Source organism: Lissotriton helveticus, chromosome 2_2 (genome assembly GCF_964261635.1).
Source record: "Lissotriton helveticus chromosome 2_2, aLisHel1.1, whole genome shotgun sequence".
Lineage (NCBI taxonomy): Eukaryota > Metazoa > Chordata > Amphibia > Caudata > Salamandridae > Lissotriton > Lissotriton helveticus.
Genome location: NC_136060.1, coordinates 38125357 through 38150575, shown reverse-complemented (window position 1 = coordinate 38150575; position 25219 = coordinate 38125357).

The window sequence follows — 25219 nt, the reverse complement described above, 5'->3', positions numbered from 1 at the left end:
AAATATTGATAGGAGAGGACTAGCAGGACCATTCAAAGACTTCCCAGAATGGTAGTAGTAAATCCAACAATATTATATTGTTAAATTTCTCCTAAAGTGTACATACAATAAGTTATGAGACTTTCTTGTTTATAAGTCCAAATTCAGCCTTTCAGTGGTCTGCCCTGATTGGTCAGAGTGTCGTGTATTTCTATAGGTTCTGAATCAGTCCCCCTATTCCTGACCCTATTCTGGTTAAACTAACTATCAAGTTAACTAACAGTCAGCCCATGAGGCAAGAAAACCCCCATGATGCAGATACCGTTATCTGACGCAGTCACACTCCGGCACAGGAACGTGTTATCTGATTAGGTCATAACGCTTGAGATCTAATTAGACAAGCGACATTCCTCCAGCCCCTGATAAGGCATACGACGTTCTCATAACAAATCAAACCTATGACAACCTGGAAAATCCGTGCGGCCATTGTTTTGATTTCACAGAGAACTTTAGTAAAGAATGTGCTAACGAGCAAGTCGTATGACATCTTTATTGACGTATCTATGTCCATCCTTACGTCAATCTCGGCACCTTTAAGGTATAAATATTGCCGACCTTGCCCTATGCAAACACACTCGTGGTGACAAGACGGAGCAGCCATACTTGCCGAAGCCGAGAGCAGAAGCAGACCCCGCTGGCAGCAGCCCCGCCTTCCTGACGCGCTGAGAGACGCGCTGCTATCTCAAGCCGAGAGACCCAGCACCGGCGCTTCTGGGCAGCCCTCGCAGGCAGCCTGGAATATCGAGAGCAGAGAAAGAGATACCATTCCTCATACATCCTAACTTCCAGGTACAGAACTGAATAACCCCTCACAGAGAATTCTTTAGTTATTCACTTGGCAAAAACAAACTTAACTTAAACTGTAACTTTCTATTCCCGCCCACGCATTAGACTTAGGTCAGGTACACGGGGTAGGCGTATTTAGAAACACCAGTTGAGTACGTTTAGTCAAATGTATATGTGTATGTAAATATATTTTAATCATTTTAAACATCATATGGCTCAGAAACCATATCAATGTTTTTACAGTATTATTTTATACTATTGCTTTTAATGTATGCACTTTACTTAACTATAAGTATTGCAATAATATCGATCCATTTCTCATGTATGAGAAAAGAGACTGATCAATAAATAACACCTTTTTATTGAACACGCCCGTCTCTTCCTTTTCTCTACATTCTGATGAGACTAAGAATGCACGTACTGACTGAGTAAAATAATTGCCTTGTGCTCACACGACTCTTGAGATTGACTCTTGATTAGGGGAGAGCAAAGTTGTCATGTTCTATGGTTGTCAGAAACTAAATCCCTTCTTGTCTAATCAGGGGAGTTAATTCCTTCCTTGAACATTCGAGAAAGTTTCTAGCGAACTCTGAGCTTAGCTGGCAAACCCAAAAATTAAGTCTAGTATCGACAGTAGTAGACCTAGTTAACGTCTGGCCTAGGCCTTTACTGCTGTAGGTATTATTCCAATGCGCAGAGCCTATTGGGAAGATAGGAGCTACACTACATGGCGCCCAACGCGTTTGGAAAGGGCGATAAAACTAACGTAAGACATTTAGAGTAACTCAGTCGTGCTTTCTCACTCAGACCCCTTTTCCCATTATACTCCAAAGACGTCTGGAGTGGGTGAAAGGTTATATCCTCCAAAACCTCGCAGGAGGGAACTCCTATGTATGGTTCTTGGTATAGTCAACGTTGAAGGATAAACAGTTCCAAAATATTGTGCATCTAATCTCTGTTTCCATAAAGAAACCTGATCTGCAAATAGACATAATACCATCCTGTCTGTAAAATGGCAGAGAGTGATGATGAAAGAGAGGCAGTTAGATTAGCAACTGAACTCGCAGATGCTGATGCTACCATGCAAGCAGCAGACGCGGATATAATACTCATTCCGGTCATCAAAAGAAGATCTATAACTCTAAAACTTATAGAAAATGGACTGACACCTAGAGGTGGCACAGTCATATTCGTAATGGAGGCACACGAATATCGGCAGACAGAGGTATACTATTCATGGATACATTTTCCAGCAGCAAATGCTGTAACAAAGTACTTCCACTATTACAAAGTAGAGGAACCTCCTGAAACGTACACTCCTTTCGAGGAGGTGGAAGTACCACTCAAATTCCAAGAGCATTTGCTCTTATTTGATGGCGCCCTAAAACATAATAATCACATTACAAGGCTCGGTCCTTTAGGAAGACCAGGAGCAACGTGGCCGGTCTTAGCCGGATACACACCACATCCAGACATCGAAAGAATGCCTGCAGCAGAGCTATTAATACAGCTAAAACAACTACTAAAAATTCATAGACAATTAGTTCAGTATGTAATGCGGACTTCAACAATTCAGCCAGCGATTAAACTTCCACAGCTGACCCCTCACCAGGGGAACACAAATAAAATTACACCACAGAACATCCAATCCTGCCTGGGTAAAGTTCCAGCTAAACGGGAACAAATACCATTCTGGTTGGCACAGAAAATCACCCAAATAGAGGCGGTGTTTCCTGACACCACCCCGCTGGAAAAACACAGGATTCTGACTATATGTCTCCCAATGGGAATCGCACCACACATTGAGGACTGTGACACTTGGGGTACAGTCTTTGCTTCCATCTACACAAAAACGCACGGTGTTCCATCCATTTCGGTAATACCAGATGTGCTAAAACAAATTCAAGATGAATACGGTCCAGAACCTGCTTTAACTCTTGGTATGAAATTACTAAAAGACTTCAAGCAGGTCTCGGCTATATTATTAGCCAACATAAAAGGTGAAGCAGCAAACGTGGCGATCCGCCAGAGGTTAAAAGAGACAGATATAGCAGACCAACCAGCTGAAATTGCCAGAATCATAGAAAAATCCTATGAAGAACTAGGCAGAGATAGTCTAGGTGGAATACCAGTAAAACTGCAACTGACTACAAGTCCAGAAAAAAAATTTTTTAATAATAATAATTCACCAAAAAAGAACTGGGATGGAAATAAACAATCCAATCCTAAAGAAAAGAAATTCCAGTCCAGAGGAAGGTCTCCGAGGCGAAGAGAGAAATCTCCAAACCAAAGACAGAGGTCACCGCAGAGTGACCCCTCTGGGAATAGATATAACCTTAGAAATAGGGATAATATTAAAAAACCTGATAGATATCAAGACATTGATACACGTCCCTCTCAATCTTTTCAGAATTCCTCGCAGAAATCGGAAAGAAGAGGACGATCAGAAGAGCACGCCAAGTCCAAAGACAAGGAACCTGCTCAGATAAAAAAGAAATTACAATTTCCAAAGAAGAAGGTAGCCAGTATCAAGGTAGTTAACAATGCCGAGAATACTGAGGACACAACTGAAAAACGGAGAGTGGGCTCAGACAATGCTAGACAGCGCAGCAGAGGTGAGCATAGCTCGCAAAGTCCTTATGAATCATCTGGAGACAGTGGACACGAATGAATACCTTCAAGTGGAAACTGCGGACACCAGAGTTAGCAAGCCCCACAAGATATACGAGATAACATTACGTATAGAGGGAGATAAGACTAGGAAAATTAGGGGACTATTTTGGGATAACCTGTCCAAAGGCTATGACATCCTTCTAGCTGAAAAAGACTGGCCACCAGAGTTTGTCAGGGAGTGCCCTCATGGCGAAGAAGTAATTATGCCTGCCTTCTCGAATCAAATCCAGATTCATAAAAAATACACACTTGCTAGAAAGTGGGCAGTGGCCTTAGCACCTGCTTTATATAAAAATCATGTAGGATGGGATGAGGATTCTCCTCCTCACAAAATCCAGTTAAAATCACAACCTACTGCACAAAGGCAGTACCCAATTAAGCAAGAAGCTAAAAAACAAGTAAATGAAATACTAGATCAGCTAGAATACCAGGGGGTGATTGAAACTTGCACCTCACAAATGAACAATCCTTTGTTTCCGGTCTCCAAACCAGACAATTCGTACCGTCTAGTTTTGGATTACCGACACCTTAACACATGTTGCAAAACTTTTGCAGTGCAAAACTCACACAGTGCTGCACTAATGAATAACATAGTGCGCAAAAAATACAAAACTACCTTGGACATTTCCAATGGATTCTTTTGTCAAAACATAGCACCGGAGAGCAGATATTTAACTGCATTCTCAGTAAATGGCACTCAAAAACAATTCTGTCGGTTAGCCCAGGGGTACAAGAACAGCCCGGGGGTATTCTCAGCGAGAGTAACAGAATTACTACAACTATATGATGATGAAGCATTATCTTATGTTGATGACATTTACTTAACAGATGATGACTTGGAGACTCACTTGAAAAGAGTGAACACCATAATACTTGGGTTCGCTGCAGAGGGTTACAAATTCAACTTCAAAAAATCCAGAATTGCCCATCTAAAAATTCTATACGAAGGATATGAATTATCAAGTATAGCTTGGTTGACAATTTTTTAAGAACTAGAAGAATTAAAAAATCTAAAATATGAAAAGACGTATCCTCTGCCAATCGACATTCTGCCTCTACGACATTACGCCTGTGTAATCTATACAGACGGACATGCTCAACCCTCCGTTTGGGGAGAACATGCGTACAATCCCACATGTGAGATTACAAAAGAAGTGTGGCGCGGAGGTAAATTAAAACCTCTATTAACAAAATCACACTCAGTAGAAACTAATTCAGAAAAACAAACTGAAATAATCGCATTGAAAATGGCGCTAGATAATGCGGATCGCGAATTCCCGACACTTATAGTGTCAGATTCATATTACTGCGTCAAATCATATAACAGCGATTTGCAGACATGGATTCAGAACGGTTACAAAGATGACACAGATGCACCAATAAAGCAGAGACTGCTCTGGGAACAAGTAGCTCTTTTGTAAAAAGAACTACCAAAGACTCACGTGACTCACTCACTGAGTCATCAACGTGATGGCGTTCACGTTGTAGGGAATTCATTGGCTGAAACAGCCGCAGCGGCAGCCACTAAATCGGCTCCCGTAGATCGAAAAAAGCGTACATTAAAATACATTGACGGTGAAACATGGCTGGCGGTGAAAACGTCATCAAAAGGCGACTGCTCAGCGTTACCGATCAACTATCCACTCAATTACACATACATAATCGATGCAAACTCCGTCCCTTTTGCTCGAATCCCTGGAGTGGGGGATAGAGTGATTCAAAACATGGACAGGAGACATTTGTTAGTCGCAGACGCACATATGGGTGAGGGTCTTGGACACCTCAAACTAAAAGATTCTCTGGAAGATTTACAATCACGGTACTGGTGGCCAGGCATGAGCCTACATCATACCATGTTTGTAAAAAACTGCCCAAACTGCAACAGAAATCGCAGTGGGGAGAGAAAAAAATAAAATACGGTGGAATCTGACTGCAGATAACATCACCACTAAAAAGAATGGCTTGCGATTAACATATACAGGCTAGTTTCCACTTATAATGTAGATCACCAGCACTCGGCTGACGTCCGGACTATTATACAAGATTTGCGAGTCTAAATGGCATATACGCTAAGAGCATGTTACGTTCGACCATTGTTTTCACTCAGGCAATCCAGCCTGGGGGGGAAACATGGCCAAATGAGCACAGCCCAGCGGGAATCTTCTCACTTCCTTCCTGAGGGTACTGGATGGTGTAAAGAAAAAACCAAGGCAGAAAGCAATCTATAATGGAAAGGATATTAGGTTCGGGAGCTGGGTGGGTCAAACATCTAATAAGTGTCCAACGTAGTCTAAATAACTTGCCAAGAAATTCTCTGAAGGGATTCAGTCCGTACGAATTATTATTCGGAACTAGGATGTTGATCTCTGACCTTGATAGTCAGACTTCAGTGGTAATAGAAAAAACCTTTGATGTCAAAGACCGTTTGGCTATTTTGCAGGACTTAAACAAAACAAGAAAAGACCTGAGCAACATACAGTTGAAACAACAGCCAACAACCACTGAAGAATCACCACCTGTCCCAGCAAGACCTGTCTGGATTCCAAAAGTCGGGGATCTAGTCAGGGAGAAGATCGCGGTAAAGAAGGAATTTGGGCCTTCTTACAGAAAAGCAGTTCCTGTCTTGTCTGTCAACGGGACAAGATCAGTTGTACTACCGCCACTTGCTGGAAAAAAGGAGAACCGAGTTGTATCCATCGACCTGGTAAAACCACAACATGTGGCCGATAACAAACAGTAGGCCAAGTGGACTCCCAATAAGTAGCAGAACACCAAGGTTTGCTACCAGTACAGAGGTCCTAACAAAGAGGCTCATCACATTCGAAACGCCTACAGAAGAACAACAAGGACTATGCAACAATGCAATAGAACTCAGACCTCTGAAAACCCAAATAAAAACATTTAGCAGAGACACACCAATCTACAATGAAGTGCCGAGTGACAATGCAAAAAACAAAAATCCTGAAGCAATTGGAACAATTGACAGAACTGCATCCGGTTACTTCATCAACTTCGATGATTCCTCTGACGGCTTCAGTGAATCAAAGACACAGCCATCATCAAAATCCTTTAAAGACAAAGCGAAGGGACTTTTGAAACATCTGAAAGAAACATATCTGGTTTCTCCATGGATTGAATTTTGGGTGGGTTTTGGTGCATTTATCCTCATACTTCGGCTCATCATGGTATTTACTTTGGGACGCTTCATTGAGGGAAAATATGCTAAAATGGACACAGCAAGTCAGAACATCAACTTGGTCCTCAAACCACACACATCTTCACACGTCGAGAAAAGAGAACTTTCTTCAGAACTTTCTTCAGCCAACTTCACAGCCAATCCTATACCTGGTGGGGTAGCCTGGGACAACACTGACTATGAAATTTATGGTCCGGTCGAGATCCTGAAATATCCACACCAAATCAAGATCTCTTTGAGTGACTTTGCAAAACCAAACTCATTTGCTGATGATTGGGACTTCGAGAGTATTAACAACATGATGTCTGACTTAGTAATGTCTGCTAAATTTACAAAACATGATTATTTGCAAGGTTCTACAAATTATGATAGTATGTATTGCTATAACCATTATGGTAACCATTTTTTGCATAAATCTGCACAACCTAGAAATGTTTTAAATTATAATCAATGGGAACATTGTGCTACACCTCCAAAAGGGAGCTCTAGAACCGTGTATGACAAATATTCATATTTTTCAGGTTTTAACATAAGTAATGCTGAAACATTTTATTTTAAATTGTCAAACAAGACAGGGATGAAAACCATGATAACCAACACAAAATTGATATATTCAGACTCATTCTTTGAAAAAATGAATACTTTTGGATTTGATTATTGGGACAAAAATGTTGATTTAAAAAGTGTTTGGGGTACAAAAGAATGGCAAGTACAGGGTTTAGAAGCTTTGTTTAGAGCCTGCATGATCCCAGAACAAATGATATTTTTAAATGACACTGTTCAACAAACCACCTGTCTTGGCTTAGCCAAAATCAAAGATTTAAATAATCCGTCTATTCCAAAGCCAACAATGTTTAGCAATAACTCTGATACAGATGAAGAGATAGACGTAAACCATATATTAAACCAAAACAGAACACATCCTGATTGGAAACAATGGTTGATCTGGCCCACAGATACAAATAACTGTCAAGATAGATTCCTGAATAAAACACAGGGTTTTAAAATGACCAGGCCAGACCCTAGATATCCCCAAAGACATCACCCAGGGATAATAACAACCTACAGTGTGGGCAAATTATGCCTTCAATGGCTACAGACTTCCACACTGCCTGAAATTAAGCAACACCTAACTTTACTTACTGATGGTGCTGACTTGCGTGATTTCATACTGGGACCACGCAAACAGCGTCAAAAGCGTTTCATAGCAGCCTCTGTATATGCAGCATACAATGAGGCCTGGAAGGTTACTCAAATTGAGACAGCAGAAAGAATACGGGAAATTGACCGTATTAATTTGGAAAAATCACTTTCTGTAGTGGACAATGGGTTAATGACTCTGTCCTCCAGAATTGTTTCATTGGACAGCATTGTGTCTTCAGCAATCGATATATTATCGCAAGACTTACTGTTATTACAACATGGTCAGTCACAACTGCGTTCCATTGTACAGCTTGGCTGGACGTTACAAAATCTGCGTTCAGGCTATGTGCCTTGGCGTTTAATCAACACAACGTCACTATTCCAAATCTTTAACCTTACTGATAGACAAATCGGTATGGCGCAAAAGGGTGCTGATTATACAATCTTGAGCATTGAAAAACTAGAAAGATTACCGTTGACAATGTCAGAACGACCTGTCAGTGAATGGATAATCCACGGAATCATAAATATTCCAATCTCAACCTTCAGGTTTCAATACTGCCAAAAATATATACAGGCTGGCATGTACGAGAAATTGGGAAAGGGGTACCTTAAAACAACTTGGAACCTGCCCTATTCACATGCATGTGTCAGTAATAAAGGACAGAAAGTGTTTCTTAGTGGCAACAATTGTGCTATGTCACTAAGCGGCACGCTTCTGTGTAACGGAATTAGTTTGCATGGAGCCTGTGAAGGGAATTCATACAACCTTTCATGTCACCAGCAAGGCGCACCTGCAACTGAAATAGAACCATTCTTTCAAAGACTCTATAATGGGAGTTACATTCTTATTGTAGACCGCAGATGTTGTAGTCTTATGCCCGGGACTCCTTATCTAGTCACTACGACGGCGAAGGTCAAGTGCTGTGGACGCTCTTTATTCCCCAGCTCCTTTCCAGACAGGGAGGCAAGGGCATGGCCCAGTTTGAAAATTACTTCTATTCGAATAGACACTTTAAGCAGAATGAAAACAGTGCTTCTTCAGACGCCTACAAGGCTCACGTCATCAAAAGAAACGTATGATCTACAAGTCGCAAGGACGACTGCAGAGATACATACATTATTATCAACTAATTCCCCCGTACATTTCGCGGAAATCCTTAGCGAAATCTTAAATATTTCTGATACCACTGGGGTCTCAAAGGTATTTAAGACAGTATTTTCGATGGCATTAACACCATTCAAAGCCATACTGGGTATTTTTCCAGACTTCGTCCATTCGATTTTTGGCGGACTTCCCCTGATCCTGGGACTAATTGCAGGAATCCTATTCCTAGTCCTTATTTTTCGTTATGGCAACCCATGTCACAGATCAAACTCTCGCGACAATGGAAGATACGATCCTAGCCATTGGATACCGGGACCGGATATCAAAAATCCTGGGACTCTCCCGGCTTAGAGACCTGAACATGACTTGGTTTCTATCCTTTCGACCAATGTGGCAAAGGTGTGTTTTACCTGTACTAAGGTGTCTGCTATGCGGAGAAGAATGCGTGTTAGACACCTGTCTGACGCTACAATCGGATGCGCCAGTGGATGCAGATACACTGTTGGTTCCTACCAAGGTTCACGCTTTGTGCTGCCCTCAAAGGCTGCCAATCCTGATGACGGCATTCCTGGAATCTTCACCACTACGATTGAAGAGTAGTGAAGTTCAAGATGAAAGCAGCATCGAACAGGTACGACCTTCTGTCAGTGATGCAAATCAGAATGTCAATGGAGACAATCATGCGCATGAATGCATGGTTACACCTATTTCCGACTTAGTGGAACTTTCCCATGAAGCTGTTGACAGTTTTTTCGAAAGCCTGAATGATATGATGTTCTCTCCAGAACAGAAATAGAGACTTTTGAGTAAACTCGCACACGGCGTTCCCTGAATTCGGCCTTCAACTTTGAAAATAAAGTCACATGAACAATTTCACTCCAGTTCACGGACAGCAATTTTTTCAGCATGCCCCTTAAAATATTTTTCTACATATTTTTTCCCGGGACACTGATCTTCTGCTTAAAGTAAGAAACTATTCCTAGAGAACTAAAATTTCTATTTTTAGATACTTTATAGACTTTAGCTGCCCGCTGGTATGTTCACAAATATTTTATTATGTGATGAAATGGTCTCGGACTTCCTTTCTGTATAGCCATATTAAGAGCCATTTCATGTGTATTTCTCATATACCGATAAGCAATAATGCATAAAAATGCGTGTTTACTTTTGCATTTAATTCATAGCTTAAGTGCATACAATATATATGACTGCAATTTTTCAGTATATTTGAAAATTTCGAAATGCATTTATGTATTTTGGGGTGGTAAGGTATACACTATACTCTATAGTATGTTGTACTATGTTATACTATGCATAGATTAGTAGATATGACCATAGTTAGCGTGGAGTGGGTGTCGTGTATTTCTATAGGTTCTGAATCAGTCCCCCTATTCCTGACCCTATTCTGGTTAAACTAACTATCAAGTTAACTAACAGTCAGCCCATGAGGCAAGAAAACCCCCATGATGCAGATACCGTTATCTGACGCAGTCACACTCCGGCACAGGAACGTGTTATCTGATTAGGTCATAACGCTTGAGATCTAATTAGACAAGCGACATTCCTCCAGCCCCTGATAAGGCATACGACGTTCTCATAACAAATCAAACCTATGACAACCTGGAAAATCCGTGCGGCCATTGTTTTGATTTCACAGAGAACTTTAGTAAAGAATGTGCTAACGAGCAAGTCGTATGACATCTTTATTGACGTATCTATGTCCATCCTTACGTCAATCTCGGCACCTTTAAGGTATAAATATTGCCGACCTTGCCCTATGCAAACACACGCGTGGTGACAAGACGGAGCAGCCATACTTGCCGAAGCCGAGAGCAGAAGCAGACCCCGCTGGCAGCAGCCCCGCCTTCCTGACGCGCTGAGAGACGCGCTGCTATCTCAAGCCAAGAGACCCAGCACCGGCGCTTCTGGGCAGCCCTCGCAGGCAGCCTGGAATATCGAGAGCAGAGAAAGAGATACCATTCCTCATACATCCTAACTTCCAGGTACAGAACTGAATAACCCCTCACAGAGAATTCTTTAGTTATTCACTTGGCAAAAACAAACTTAACTTAAACTGTAACTTTCTATTCCCGCCCACGCATTAGACTTAGGTCAGGTACACGGGGTAGGCGTATTTAGAAACACCAGTTGAGTACGTTTAGTCAAATGTATATGTGTATGTAAATATATTTTAATCATTTTAAACATCATATGGCTCAGAAACCATATCAATGTTTTTACAGTATTATTTTATACTATTGCTTTTAATGTATGCACTTTACTTAACTATAAGTATTGCAATAATATCGATCCATTTCTCATGTATGAGAAAAGAGACTGATCAATAAATAACACCTTTTTATTGAACACGCCCGTCTCTTCCTTTTCTCTACATTCTGATGAGACTAAGAATGCACGTACTGACTGAGTAAAATAATTGCCTTGTGCTCACACGACTCTTGAGATTGACTCTTGATTAGGGGAGAGCAAAGTTGTCATGTTCTATGGTTGTCAGAAATCAAATCCCTTCTTGTCTAATCAGGGGAGTTAATTCCTTCCTTGAACATTCGAGAAAGTTTCTAGCGAACTCTGAGCTTAGCTGGCAAACCCAAAAATTAAGTCTAGTATCGACAGTAGTAGACCTAGTTAACGTCTGGCCTAGGCCTTTACTGCTGTAGGTATTATTCCAATGCGCAGAGCCTATTGGGAAGATAGGAGCTACACTACAAGAGTTAAGTGGATTAGCCAGGTTGCTGGGAGGGCAGTGTGATGTTCAGGAGGTGGCGTCGTAGACTACGCTCTTCATTTTTTTTTTTTTGAGAATATAATTACCGATGAAAATTAAATCTTACATTGCAGAATTGGTTTTTGAAACAAAACAGATATTTCAATATACATACATTACCCCATACATTAAATTGAACAAATGCTGATATTAGAAATAAGCGAAGAAAAAAAGGAGAAAACAATTGGAAAAAACAATACATACACCAGTTTTGAACTAATCCATTCTAGAACCGGCGCCCAAATCTTTGATGCCAATTATCGCCTCCTCCCCCCTTTACAAGAAAAAGCTGAAAATTCGAGCCTGTGAATAGCTAACAGTCTAGCTCGCCAGTTCAGGAAGGTAGGAGCTTCCGGAGACAGCCATTGAGACGTTATGCACAGGCGGACTTGTGACATAGCTATAAATATAAGGGCTGATTCATATCACGAGTTCCTACCTACTACATTGTTACAGACATCAAACCGGAATATGATTAATGCTGGAGTCAAAGTGCAACTAATCTTAAGTAAAGTATTAATGAAACGCTCAATGTCTTCTAAAAACCCACTAAGGGATGGACAGGAATAAAACATATGAATTATATCGGATGCCAGCAGCCCGCACCCTGCACAAGAAGCACCCTTTCTACTACCCTATTTTGCGATTTTAGCGGGTGTATAATATAAGTCCAGAATTGCCATATAGCTTTGAGTTCTAAGTGATCCTGAGACAATGACCTGGCTCCCGAGTTCTAACACTGGTGTTAAATCAATACCTGTCTTTCCCAGTTTCCTTTCCCACTGAGTGCTTTGGGCTGTCAAATCATCAGGAAAAACCGACAATATATATTGATACAGCATTCCTATTCTACTTCTTTTTTTAATCAATTCAAAAATTGGTACTTTATCCAACATACATGGTGTATCTTTCAAATATTTATAAATAAAGCTTTGGATCTGTAAATACTTTAAAAAGTCCTGTTGTGGTAACTGAAGTTTATCCTTAATGTCACTGTAGGATAAAACTTGTCCGTCACCCACCAGATCACCTAACACATGTACCCCCTGCCTTTGCCATCTATGCATAGTATAATCTTGAAAAATGCCTGAAAATAATCGAGCAGCTTTGAAAGGCGTATACAACTTAAGACTTGGTATAACTAATTTCCACCTTATTTTCTGCCAAATTGTAAATGCGGCAATAATAACTTTAAATCGCGTTCTTTTATAATAACTGGGCTCCAGCACCTCCACCAAAATACCCTTAGCCGCAGCACCCAAACCTATCTCGAAGATAGTTGGACGATTGCATATTGGTACAGTAGCTTTGTCTCCAAGTATTAACACTCCTATTGATTGTAACATTGCTGCCAAATAATAAATAACTAAATTGGGGACAGACCAGCCCCCTCGGTCTCGGGGAAGGCACATACAATTAGCTGACCTACGCAAACTCCTGTAGCACCACAAAAACCTATGGCAAACCCTATCTGCCTTGTTCAAACTACTTTGGGAAAATAATAAAGGGATAGTCCTAAATAGATATAAGAACTTGAGAAGCACTAACATCTTAAGTACGCTACACCGTCCATATAAAGAGAGATGAAAGTTGTCAAGACGCTCTAATTTAGTATTCACTGCATCTATCACCGGCAGAATTTTTAAATCCGGAATACTATCCACTACAGAGCTTATACGCACCCCTAAATACGTGGCTTCTGTAACCACTGGGGCATCTGACAATGGCATACCGGGCGTCTGAACCACCTGTGTCTTTGAGACATTTAGCTTGTAACCCGAAACTGCCCCGAATTGCCCAGCTAAATCCTTAAGTGCCCTAAACGCAGATGGAACATCCGATGTTATGACAACTATGTCATCTGCATAAGCTAGCAAATTATACAGGGTATTACCAGCTCTTATCGGTGCTATGCTCTGATTAGCCTCTATTTTAGACAAAAATGGGTCGATATAAAGGGCAAACAGCAGGGGTGAGCAGGGACAACCTTGCCGCATACCCCTAGTGATGGAGAAGAAGCTAGTCTGTTGACCGGAAATACGAAGTACGGCTCTTGGTGAGGAATACATCGCATATATCGCCTGCCTAAATTCTACTGGAAATCCCTTCCACTTGAGTACGGCTCACAGAAACCCCCAGGAGACCCTGTCGAACGCCTTCTCGGCATCCAACAGGATCAACCCGAGGGGAGAGTTCGTGACATGAGCCCAGTCCAATAATTCGATAGAACGCCTAACATGGTCCGCAGTGTCGCGACCCAGAATAAATCCGTGCTGGTACACAGAAACCAAAGGGGTAATCACTTAGGCTAGCCGGGCCGCCATAATTTTTTAATACATTTTAGAGTCACTATTTATTAGTGAGATCGGCAGAAAAGAAGACGGAAGCAGCTCGGGTTTACCCTTTTTTTTAAACAGCACAATAATTGTGTCTTGCCATGATTCGGGTACTATGCCCCTCTGGGCTGCTCTAAGTACCTCGAGAAAGACCTGTCAAATCTCCGCTAGAGATACCTTATAAACTCAAGTGGAATTGCATCTGGGCCACAAGCCTTACCATCGGCCAGAGATTTTACCGCGAGCTCCACCTCGTCCCATTGAATAGGAGCTGCCAGAAATTCGGCCTGCTCCTCAGAGAGATTGGAAGTATCAATGTCGGCTAAAAAGTCCTCCGCAGCCATCTCTATATCCAATCTGGATGTATCCTCTCTATATAAAGTAGAATAATAGTCCAAAAACACTTCGTTAACCGCCGCCTGGGTGTCATGTACTATTCCCAATTGGTCTTGAATTTTTGTAACCCGACTCTGTACACTTCGCTGATGGAGTCTCTTGGCAAGAACCCTACCCGAGTTCTCCCCGAACTCGAACATCTCTGTGCGATATTGCATATACTTCAAGGCCAAATCCTGACCAAGAGACTCCACCAATCGAGCTTTCAAAATTGCTACTTCCTGTTGACTGGACTCTATATCGTGCCCGTGCTTAATTTTTAAGGCAAGTTCAATTTCTGCATCCCTTAACTCTTTCAGTCGAGTCTTAGTCCACTCTTGCTCTGAATTACACCTATAAGAGGAGAAGCTTTTGGTCTCACACCGCAGTCCCGCTTTCAGAGTATCCCATACTATCTGATCTGATTCCGAACCCCTATTAATATTTAAGAATTCGACTACCCATTTTTTAATATGTGCATGGTACGCCTCGTCTAATAATAATTTCCTCTCGAATGTCCACTCCCTTGGAGATCTCCTAATTTGCGGCCACGGACATTCAGCAATCAGTGGATTATGATCCGAAAGGATCCGTGGCGGACAGGAAATAGACAAGACAGCTGCCACCTGCTCTGAAAGAAAAACATAAACTAACCTAACATTTTTTTTTGTAAGACTTTTATTAGCATTTGTAATCAGTACACAGCAATGAGCCTACAACCCTGAGGCCGGCTGCGACACTTCAAATAACCAAAGATAGATAGTTTACACAGCTCTTAAGCCGACAACGTCAGGTCCGGCAGCGTAACAAGAAATATATGGATCAAGTGTGCTTTCATCGCTCCTTTATACTCAGATGACGTCTTACTTTTATATTTTACAGCAAACAGAACTAAACTTATTGACTCAATTGTTTCGTCAGTTTTTACACATCAATTACGGCAGTGGCGACAAGGTTCCCACACTGGTATCAGTAGTGTGGACACACAAAGTAGTCCATCCCAGACCCCCTGATTACCTCTGGGCACCTCAGGCTGGCAGTGTACCTGTCTCGACTCAAACTATGCCAGCACCTCCCTTGTCAATCAGCTAGAGCAACTCAGTCATCCTCCCCCTCATCGCCTGAGCTTTCATTATCATCTTCCAGTAATGGTTCACATAAATCTCCTCGGTAACTATTCCAAGGCTGCCATACTTTATTCCACTTTCTCGGGTTAGCCCCCATCCTGTACACCGCTCTTTCCGTCACCATTAGTGCATCCATGTTCCTACAACATTGCGGTAGATTAGGCGAATCCGCCGCCCCCCACTTCTGTGCGCATCACCTGCCTCCAGTAGTCAACGATAATCGGGCATTCCCAGATAGTGTGGATGAAAGTGCCTTCCTCCCCACACCCTCGAAGACAGTAGGGGTGCTCCGCCCTGTGGAGCCTGTGGAGTGTGGTTCTCGTATAGTATATCCGATGTAGTATCTTAAGCTGCACCAGTCTGAACCTAGCTGAAATGCCCGCCTCCTTCGGGGACGCCAGCGCTGCATTCCAGTCCGTCTCGTCCATGTCTCCCAATTCGCCCACCCATTTCTCTCGTAGCTTGTCCAAGGGGTCAGGAAGGTTATTCAATAATTTACGATATGTGAGAGAAGTGGCACTGGTTTGCATGAAGTCAGTGAGTAAGCGATCTTCCAGTGGGGAGGCTTCAGGGACCTCCGTACCTTCAGGTATCGCTGTCATCAGCGCGTGTCTAATTTGGACATATCGATATGTTTCATTGTGACCCAAGTCATAGTGCTGCTGAAGGTGTGAGAAAGGGACCACCCCCTTCCGTCCACATGTCCCCCACCATGGAAATGCCAATATTGTCCCACTGCGTGAACCCTCTGCTGTGTCGCAGATGACCTAGTGCCTTAGTGTCCCACAGAGGGGTCAGTTTTGTGATGACACCTCCCCACTTAAGTTTCGTTTGTGCTCTATACCACAGTGCCACCATATGTTTTGTCGGTCCTATCAGCTTCGCTGCCAGTCCCTTATGATAGAGTGACGCCAGTAAGCTATGTGTGCCCAGTTGTATCCTGTCTGCTTGATAGGCCGGGTCGTCCTGTGGGACGTGCAACCAGTGGTTAATGACTTTAAGTTGTGCTGCCCAGTAATACATCTGTATGTTTGGTAGGGCTATTCCCCCCTCGTACCAGCTCCTATTTAGCTTCACATGCGCTATGCGTGCCGGGTGGTCTCCCCATAATAGACCGGATACCATAGCCGTCACTTGTTGGAATCAGCGCGGTGGCACCAGGTAAGGGGTATTTTCAAGCGCATACAGAAATCGTGGCAATGCCATCATTTTTTTTTCATTTTTTAATTTTTTTTATTAGTTCAGTTCAAAGCCGAGCACAGAATACGATAAAGCAAAAAAGGACGTCAATATATAAAAAAGTTATTACAAATAAACAAAAAAAATAAAGTACCATCATAAACAATCAATCAGATAATCATTCTAACGGGCCCAAATGATCAATTATTGCCTGCCAAGTTTTAATCCCCCTTTGCATTTTCCTAAGGGATTTAATACGATATAGATTATATTCTAAATAAAAAACATTATAGAATTTTGCCCGCCACATCTCATATACCGGTGCTTCCAGTTTCAACCACATTGAGGAAATGCATAGGCGAGCTACGGCCATAGCCATAAATATAAGATATCTATTTTTATAATATCCTAAAAAAAATCAGTGTCATTAGATAATCCAAACAACTCTCTAGAGATTACCACATCACAGTTTAGAATATGTGACAGAAATTTTTCAATAGATGGAAAAAAAGGTTTTAACACTGAGCAATCAGAAAAAATATGTACAATATCTGCCATATCCGATTGACACCTAAAGCATTTCCCATTATAGGCATTGCCCCATTTCAGCATTTTAGAAGGTGTATGATAAAGATTAAATAAGGTTTTGTAATGCTGTGAGCGTAAATTGGCAGACAAAATGATTTTAGCAGCCGTATTAATAGACTCTTGCAAGGGTACTACAGGAATACCCAATCTAATACACCATTTAGACTCCTGTAACCCCATATCGTCCTTCTGTGTATTCAACAGATAGTTATACAAAGTCCCTATCTGTGACGGCTTTTTTAGGATTTCCATAAAATCATAAGGACCTAGAGGTAGAATACTTTGGTGTTTAAAGATGAAATCACGTAATTGTAAATACTTAAAAAAGTCGTGCTGAGAGACAGTATATTTGTCTTTCAACTCGTGAAATGAGACCATTATGCCATCTTTAAACATAGAACCAAAAGACATAATGCCTTTCTCCCCCCATATACACATCGTACGATCCCAAAATATTGGAGGAAATAATTCTGAGTTGCATGGAGTATAGAAATTAATACGTCCCAGACCAATGATTTTGCGGGTTGAGCGCCATCCTTTAAAAGCCGCTAGTACTAATTTGAATCTGGTTCTTTTATAATAGCTAGGTTCTAAAAAGCAAAGCAGCATTTGTCGTGGTTGAGGACCAAGTAGAAGAGAAAAAATATATGGGCTCTCAAATACGGGTGGAGTCCCCCCAATCACTGAGTATTTAATATTTTGTAAAAGACAGGCCAGCTAATATAATGCAAAGTTTGGAACGCCCCACCCACCGCGCAAAAGTGGGAGTGTCATAAATTTAGAAGCCCTGCGCGGAGATTTCCAACCCCATAGAAACCTATCGACTATAGATTGGAATTTCCTCAGTTGTATAGCAGATACCTCCAATGGTACCGACCGAAAATAGTACAGCACTTTAGGCAAAATAGACATTTGTAGGACATTGCGTCTCCCAACCAACGACAAATGTAAACATTCAAGTTTTTCTAGCTGGTTTTTAACAGATTGCAGTATGTCTGTCCAGTTCACCATAACCAACTCTTCAAGCGACAGCCTGATTTTAATGCCAAGATATTTAGCCTCAGGAGTAACACGACAATCATTATGGCAAAGTCCTGTAGAACAGATGACCTGAGTTTTCAGTGTATTAAGTTTGTACCCCGACACATTACCGAACTCTTGTGTTAAATTTTTAATCTCGAGTAATGCTGATTCGGGATCAGATGATATAACGGCAACGTCATCAGCATAAGCTAACACACGAATACTGCCCCCAGGCAGCACCATAGATTGTATATGCTGAGATGTCGCCATCATCTGTAGGAGTGGTTCGATATAGATAGCGAACAGTAATGGCGAGCATGGACAGCCCTGCCGTGTACCCCGAGTAATATTGACAAATGCAGATTCCTGGCCTGACAAGCAGATCTTGGCCCTTGGGCATCTATACATAACTTGTATACAGTGTATAAAACTGGGTCCAAACCCCATTTTAACCATAATTGCCCATAAAAATGCCCATGCAACGCGATCAAACGCTTTTTCAGCGTCTAAAAACACCAATCCGACATTCTCGTGAGTGACCGCGGCATAATCTAAAACTGCGATAAAACGGTGTATATGATTGATCGTACCATGACCAGGAAGAAAGCCGTGTTGTTGATCAGAGACTAGTGCTGGTACGACCTGAATCAACCGATTCGCAAGAATTTTAGAATATAATTTCGCATCTACATTGATAAGTGAAAAAGGTCGATAAGACCCTGGAAGATGAGGGGGTTCGTCTTTCTTTTTAAATACAATTATGCTTGCATCATCCCATGAAGGAGGGGGGTGTCCAGCCTGAACAACAATAAATGTAGCCAGCATGTCAGCCTTAATAATAGGAAAGAGCAAATGAAATAGTTCTAAAGGAAGTTTATCGGTGCCAGAAGCCTTCCCAAGGGCCAGATCTTTAAGTGCAGTCTCAAGTTCTTGCATTGTAATAGGCGCTTCACGCTCTTCTTTATTTATAGAGTCCAGCTGGGGTAGATCAAATTTATCAACAAACTGATCGATCGAATCGAGAGAGAGGTCTTCTTGGGTATAGAGTTCCCTATAATAACCATGAAATACCTGGAGAATGCCCTCAGATGATTCTACTAGAGCACCTTGGCTGTTTTCTATAGATGCTATACGCTGCGCAGTCTGGCACCCCCGCATTCTTCGGGCTAGGCATCTTCCCACAGTCTCCCCATACTCATATCTCTCTGCTCGGTGGATTTTATATTGGCATGCTATATCATGACTCCACACCCCATTGATCTTAGCCTTGCATCTTGCGACTTTATCTTGTGATACGCTACTATCCCGATGCATGTTAATATCCAGTATCAATTCGCACTCTGCATTTGTTAAATCAAATAGAAGTTGCTCAGTTATGGTTTTTTGTTTACATTGTAGAGTCCAGCCATAACTACATGTTTCCCCACGTAGCCCTGCTTTAAAGCTGTCCCATACCATGGCATAAGAGGCTGAGCCCCTATTAAAATCCAGAAACTGTTGGGCCCAATCTAAAACTTGCCGTACATAAGTTTCATCCAAAAGAAGTTTCTTATTAAATGTAAATGTCCGTTGTATACGCTGGATTTTAAGCAAAGGCATGTCTATAACAACCGGGGCATGGTCAGATGTGATACGTGGCATTACAGACATCTGGGCACCGGCCGCGAGAAAGCTGGGTATAAAAATATAATCTAGCCGCAGAAATTTTTTATGGGCGGAGGAGAAAAAGGTAAAGCCAGGATCTCTTGTATTTGCCAAGGGCCACCCGTCTAACAGCCCATGTTGAAGCAATAATTGTCGTAACTCTCTAAATACCTTCGGCTTCCTACCCACATAGCCACTAAATTTAGAATCCCAGATGGTCGCCTCACCATGAATATTAAAGTCACCGAGTAAAAATAGCGGTGTACCCCAAAGAGCAAGCTCAACATTCAAAAACTCCAGGACGGTGGTATCGTCAATATTTGACCCATATACCGTGCATATCGTAGCGACAACATTTCCTATAAAGCACTCAACAATTGCCCATCTTCCTAGGGTATCAACTTTAGTCTTTCCCGTTGTAGTAATCGAGTGCCGCCCCAATATAGCCACCCCCCGGTTCATCGTGGACTGTTGTGAGGTGGCCAATACTGCGTAGCCAAACCCCGTCAAAACTTTCCGGTTCGCCCATGGGATATGAGTCTCCTGGAGACAAATAATATCCGGCTGGATCAATCGTATTTCGTGCAACACTCGCCTATGTTTAAGAATATTATTTAGGCCACGGACATTAAATGAACACATACGAAAATTATGACTAGCCATCAAATCTTAATTTGCACAATCGATGATGACTCCCATAGTTAACAAAAAACAATACATTTGTTCTTGAAGCTTTATAGCTTTGAACTGACTTTTCCCCCTTTAACCTCCACACAACCCCCATGACCCCCCAAACCCTCCACCAACCCCGCCCCCCCCACCCCCCCACCCCATGTGACCCTCCCCCACAACTAAGGCAATAGGGCCTATCGCCCTGTAGATGTGTGTGAGAACAACTCACAGTGTTTGAGCAAATCCGTTAAATAGAGAGAAAAAAGCATGAGGGTAAAAAACCAATAAAGTAAATCGACCATGCAATACTTATAACAACTCCTCACACTAATGAATTCAGATATTCCTTAGCTGGGGCCTCAGATGTAAAGAACCGGTTCTGCCCCTTGTACACAATTTTTAAAGTAGACGGCTGGAGAAGGGAAACTTGTGCACCCTTCAGTTGAAATGGAGCAATCAGCTGACGTAACTGCCAGCGGTTCTCTACAGTGGCATGGCAATAATCAGGGCGCACAAAAAATTCCACACCCTTCCCAGATCGCTTTTTATCCGGTCTTGCAAGGTCGTATAGTGTTTGTCTTGCCAGAAAATTATTTAATGATATCAAAATGGCACGTGGATATTGGGAACCTTGCGTGGCTCGTGCTGGTCACTGTCGAAATGGAAAGCGATGTGCCCATTGGATCTCCTGAGACCAATGCCACTGCTTAACCTCAGGGAAGGCCTCCTCAAAAAGTTCAACGACAAACTGCCGTATGTCCTGTCCCTCACGTCCTTCGGGCACACCCAAAATACGTAAATTATTACGGCGTAGTCTATTCTCCAAATCGACCAGTTTTATGTGGACATCGTCCTTCTGAGCCTTGAAGCCATCAATGTCAGTTTTGTTGTGTGCAACTTGATCTTCCAATGAGGAGATACGCCCTTCTGCCTCTACCATTCTGTCTGTAAAATCGTTACATGATTTCGCCAGCCGTCGCACTGTATTCTGGAGTTTTTTACAGGCAGTGTGAGTTTTCAGATGCTCAGCCTTAGCCTCCAGGCGTTGATCCGAGATTGCCTTTAAAATGACATCTAGTGCAGCTTGGCTTGTAGTCCCGGGGCTGTAGCTGTAGCTAGTTTGGTCGGCTGAGCCTACTTGGCCTGATTTACCCGGCGTTGAAACTTGATCTGTATCAGATACACCCCCGCTAGAGATTTCATTCCCCCAATTGCTATCCACTTATTGGTTTACCACCGTAATAAATGTTGTCTCCTTGGTGGTAATCTCAAGCGATGAGGTCTCCGCCTCGTCGTCCAGGTCGCCCTCCAAATCAGAGCCCCCAGAATGTTCTGACAGTGAATAAAATTCACTATCTTTACTACTGATAGGATCCCCATCTACCCCTTCTGCCCCAGTTGGAATCAAAGAGATGTCCGGAGCTTGTATGTATTCAACGCTAATAACTGCATCGGTAATAGGGCATAGTGCCATAGCAGTTGAGGGGTTTGATAAAAGTGTTGTAGACACAGGAGAGACTACTGGAGACACAACTAACTGTTCAAGCGCTTCCACCAGGGTCTTATCACAAACGGTCTCGGCCTCCAAGACATCAGGATTTGTACTATCCGTGTTTCCGGCGACCAAAGTTTTTGAGGCTGGGGTCTTTGCCATGGATTGAAACATTTGCGGAATTTTAGGGGTACTAGTTTGGCTGGAGTCAAAGTCAACATTACCACTGCCATCTTGTTTTGTCTTTGCGGCCAGAGCAGCCCGGGTTCCAATCTGGCTCTCCCCACTGGCTCTGGTTTTACCACTGCGAGCTGTTTTTGGACCCATAATGAACAGACTGAGTTTTTGCTTAGCAATACGTTTAAAAAAAAAAAAATAGAGCAAAGGTTATAATACCCACAAAAAATAGAAGTAGAAATAGTCTATGTCTTTAGTATCAACAGGGTGGAATGAGATAGAGTTAGTTCCAGTAGTTCACATTCGTTTTAATTAGAACGTGGTATTTTCAGTGCTGTGATGTGCAGTGCTATGCCGGTTTGCAAATATATAACGAGTCCATAGTAACTTTTTTGACATTTTGTAGTGTTTTTTTTTTCTTTAAAGTTTTTTTTTCTTTTTTTTTGTTAAGAGCAGAGCCGCCGTTCCTCTACCTTTCACCCACCTCGCTCACAGTCAGCAAGACGGAATACACGACCTTCATGCCGCCGACCGCACAACTCCAGGACTCCAAGGCTTGCTGCCGGGCACACCCTCCCAGTTGCACAGGCGTCACGGGCTTCACCAGGCGTCTTTGTGCATCGCGGCGTTTCTTCACCTCGCCATGAAAAGCCGAGTACCAAACAGGGATCCGCCGCCCTACGTCTCGCTTCTCGCATACCGCCACCGCCGCCCTTCCTCCAGCCGGCAGCCAGGAGATAATCGCGGCAGCTCGAAACTCTAATCCACCACAGCCCCCACCGACAACTGGAGGCCCACTGCGACCACAACCACAAGGCACCGAGCAGTGGAGAACGCCTGAAAACAACTCGCTGAGACCCAGGTAAGAGAAGTCATCGGATCGCCAAACGGAGCTTCTCACACATACGCCTATTTTCGTTCCGCAGAATAGTCTGTCGCGCCCAGTTGGCATAAGAACAAGACTTAGAGGTTGTGACTAAATTGCCTCATGAGCCTTTGCATGGTATTGGGGTTTTTTTCTCATCTTGCTCAATTTAGCGATGATCTGGACAGGACCCGGTAGACCTCCTTCCCCTCAATACGGCTCCGATGGAATGATTCCATCGGAACGAAAATAGGTACACTACACCTATAGTTCACCCCTTTTTTTGTATAATACACTTTGATATATACACTACGTGTGAGTAAGGTGGGGACCGTTGTGCAATCCCCGTCCTGAAGAAGGAGTTTCACACTCCGAAACATGTCGACGCACTTTCTGAGGTTGGTGTACATAATCATACAATAGCAACCTCATCCTGCACCCCTTTTAACAATACCAGCCGAGGGCTTAATAAAAAAAATGTTTCCCTAAGAGCCAGGTATTTTTTAACTATTTTTTAACTATCACGTTTCACTATCCCACCACTCACATTCATTTCCCATCACACACCAACACATAGTTCACAAAGAGTGCTCCTACGTAGCCGTGAGTCGTAGCACGCCGCATCTCGTAGAAGGGTGCGAAGACCCCAATGATGAAGCATGACACCAAGGGGCCTGTTGGTGTGTGAGGGGTATTTAAACAACACGGTGGGCTCCCCACCAAAGTAGGGACCACCCCCACCTTTCGAGTGGATTTCAATTTGTTTGTGTAAACTGCCAGGAGAGACCGAATCCACTTTTTATCTCCCTCCCTCCTTGTTATTTATATGCAGTAAACTAGTAGCCAGGAGTTTCGCCAGAATCTTGGCTTCCGCATTGAGGAGTGATATCGGGCGGTAGGACGTGCATTCAGTCGGTGGCTTGCCCGGTTTCGGGATTGCCATAATTGTCGCCGTGCGTTGGTCTAAAGGGAGGACAGCGAGTTCTAGACTTTCTACATACATGGCCAATAGAGGTGCACTCAAGCTCTCCGACATTGTCTTGTACCATTCGATTGGGATCCCGTTGGGTCCCAAAGCCTTGCCTGGATGTAGTGCATGAATGGCCAATTGTATTTCCTCCGTTGCCAAGTCAGCTTCTAGCTCTTCCATCGCGTCCCGCAAGATAGTCGGTGTCGGTATGTTGTGGAGTGCAGCTGTTGCTGCCCCCGCCGTCACCTCAGCGTTTGGGATATATACCTTTTGGAAGAGGTCAGCTAGTTCGTTAACTATCTCTGACGGGCGCTTGTGAAGCGTACCGTCGGCAGCGCTCAACTGTAGTATACTCCTACCACCTCCCCTTTTCTTGTCTACCCAGGCTAGCAGTTTTCCCGCCTTGTCCCCTACGTCATATATTCTATGTTTGGTCGCCGCTATGCTGTCTATGGTGCAGCGCCTCAGGTGATTGTCATAGTGGTGTTGGCGTAGCTGCAGTGCGTGGAGTGTGTCCGCTGTTGGGTCTGCCATGTGTACTGTGTTCGCCGTATGGAGGGCCAATTCTAGATCTGCCAATTCCTTTCTCTGTGTGCGCTTGTGCCCTGCTATGGATGAAATGGCTTGCCCTCCTAAGACCGTTTTATATGCCTCCCACAGGACCGAGGGGGATTCCATCGAAGTCGTGTTTTCTGCGAAATAGTACCTGGTCGTTTTCTTCAAGTCTTTGCGTATGGACGGAACTTTGAGGTATCCCGGGTAGATCGGGTATATTCTCTTACGGGTTTTTTCTGGACAGGACAGCAATAGTGTTATCGGGGAGTGGTCGGAAATGCCCCTGGGTCTAATGTGTACATCATCAATAGTGAGGCGGCCTTCGCCCGAGGTCAGGAAGTAGTCTATTCGAGACAAACTACTGTGCGTAGCGGAGTAGTAAGTGTATTGCTGTGCGGCGGGGTGTATGTGTCACCATATGTCTATAAGTCCATGCGCCTATAGAAAGTCGCTGAGCCGCGAGGGCCCCGGTGTCTGTGACCGTAC